Raw genomic sequence first — 2,473 nt, 5'->3', positions numbered from 1 at the left:
ACAAATTGAAGGACAGTCCTCCAAAATAATGGTTAATGATAAATAATAACCTTTCAGTTTCTTTTTTTTTTTTACAAAAATGTGATAACCTCACAGTGTGACGTAAGGGGCTAACTTGGATTCTCTGATTATTGGTACGCATCCTCCTATTTTGGCCTCATTGAGATAAACAGTTTCTATCCAGTGAAAACATTTACTAGTTCCGTAATATCATTTTTGAGATATGTTAAATAAAATTATATTTCTTGAACTATGAAAAAGTTGATTAAGAAGAATGTATTTTCTTTTACAATTATTCGAGTAAATATAATGATAGTGAATTTCTAGGATGTTGGTGAAAATATACCAATTCAAGTTATTCCAAACTGAGAATAACTTGATGTTTCTCACAACATCAAATCGTGGTAAAAATTTACCCATCCTTAAAATCATAAAATGTAACTCCATACTCCAAAATAATTTGACGATTAGAAAAATATATTATTTTCGTAATTTATTAGGAATAGAATTATTAACACACGTGGGATGAAAAATTAAGCTTAACGATCAAGAGCTAAAATCAAATGTAAATAACACTTGACATTTTTTTTGGAAAAATGCAAACTAGATAGGCTCTAAATGCCAAAATATTGTATATCCAGACTTATCTTATTCAATCCACCTACAATATTTTAAAATGTAATGTTAATTTTTGTCTAGAATCAACCATGTGTTACCCAATTTGAACTGGTGGAGTTTCATTTATAAAAATACTAAACCAAAAGAACATTTTAGGCAAGTTATGTCTGAAATTTGCTAAAATCTTACTCTTAAAATTATTCATTTTATAAGGTTTTCGCCATAACAAACTAACAAAGCCAGCCGAAACAGTCATAGTTTTTACTTAGTTTTGGAGAAACAACTTTCTAATCCTACCTAAACAACTGTGACCACTGCTTCACCCTTGACGTCACATACCAAGAACCACAGTAAGCTAAGAGTGCCGTGACGTCAGAACGCTCCGGGGGCGAAGACTCCATCCTTGGCAAGAGTTCTTCGACCTTTGTGATTATTCTGGGAACATCGCTTGACCACCTGGCGATCGCGTGTGACGTTTAAATATCTGTTGAGCCAAACAAAGACAAAGATACATAATTAATGTAGGTCTTCTTCGGTTTCCCCAACCAAAGGCTTGTCAATTTGTTAGTTGACGAGAAGAAACCTTCACGAGGCACAAAAATGCAAGAACCTCTTTCGTAATGCAGATTATAAGTGTTTTACATAATTACTAGCTGTACCCGCGGGCTTTGCCCCGTTTAACTTCATAAGTATTCGCATGGATCAATCGGGTCCTGGTTGAAGTTCGTTCGCTACGCTCACTCACGTTTAGGTTGGAGCTCGTTCGCTGCGCTCACTTGCCTTCAGGCTCGTTCGCTACGCTAACTCGCCCACCTCCAGGTTGAAGTTTGTTCGCTACGCTCACTCACCTTTTGGTTGCAAATTAGCTGTTCTCATAAATAAATAAAAAAATAATAGTGCTGCACCCTGTTGGTAATACTTGTAACTTTAATGCTATTGAACATCATAGAACAGAACCAACTTGTTTAATTAAAATAGTTGTTAAGATTAATTAATTCCTTTTAAATATGAAAAATCATAAGGTTAACATGGGAATCTCCAGAGCCACTGGGGCGGAGCCCGAAAGCCCGATCAGAATAAAAACTACTTAGTTTTCCTATTTAATGCCCAAAGAATCGGTTTACCGAATTTCAGCCTCCTAGGTAAATGGGAAGTGGGAGAATTAGTGATGAGTGAGGGAGTGAGTGAGTGAGTCAGTGAGGGCTTTGCCTTTTATATGTTTAGATTAGCCTACCATGAAATTATGTCTGTCTTATTTTACTCGAAAAAATATTGTAAGGTGAACACACTTGAACTTACAGTTCAATACCTAGTTTAAGTTATTTTCGCGTTCGGTTTGAATAGTACAAGTATTGTTTGTTATTTAGGTGCTACAAAACACCGCAAGCCAACTACATTGCAGCACTACTGATACAGCAATAAAACATGCTAATGACACAATATATTTATTTATCCATATACACAGCCTGTTACGTCCATTTTCCAGCCATCCTACTTGACCGATCTTTACGATTAAGGGGTCATTTTAAACATTATGATCAAGCGCAACTACTAAACATAACTGGTAATTAAAAAAGTAATTTCCTTTAGGGCTTCGCCCCCTCACGTTCTTTATAGCTGTTTAAATTTGAGTTGTAATTTAACACCTGTTTCTTCAGTTGAATGTTTAACCACACTCGGATTGTAAACAAGAGACTAAACAGTTTATAAAATTATATTTGGAATATGATACTTTTTGGCAACTGTGACCTGATTGAAATCACTCTTTATAGTGTAGATCTAAAATCAGTTTATCGTAAAATAATCTTGAAAGGGTAATTGGGTATTGCACTGGATTCATTTTGCCTCGGACAGA

This window comes from Macrosteles quadrilineatus, unplaced genomic scaffold (assembly GCF_028750875.1).
Source record: "Macrosteles quadrilineatus isolate MER2022 unplaced genomic scaffold, UCM_ALF_1.0 Scaffold_23__1_contigs__length_1887923, whole genome shotgun sequence".
NCBI classification, from domain to species: Eukaryota; Metazoa; Arthropoda; class Insecta; order Hemiptera; family Cicadellidae; genus Macrosteles; species Macrosteles quadrilineatus.
This window is presented reverse-complemented; position numbering follows the sequence as displayed.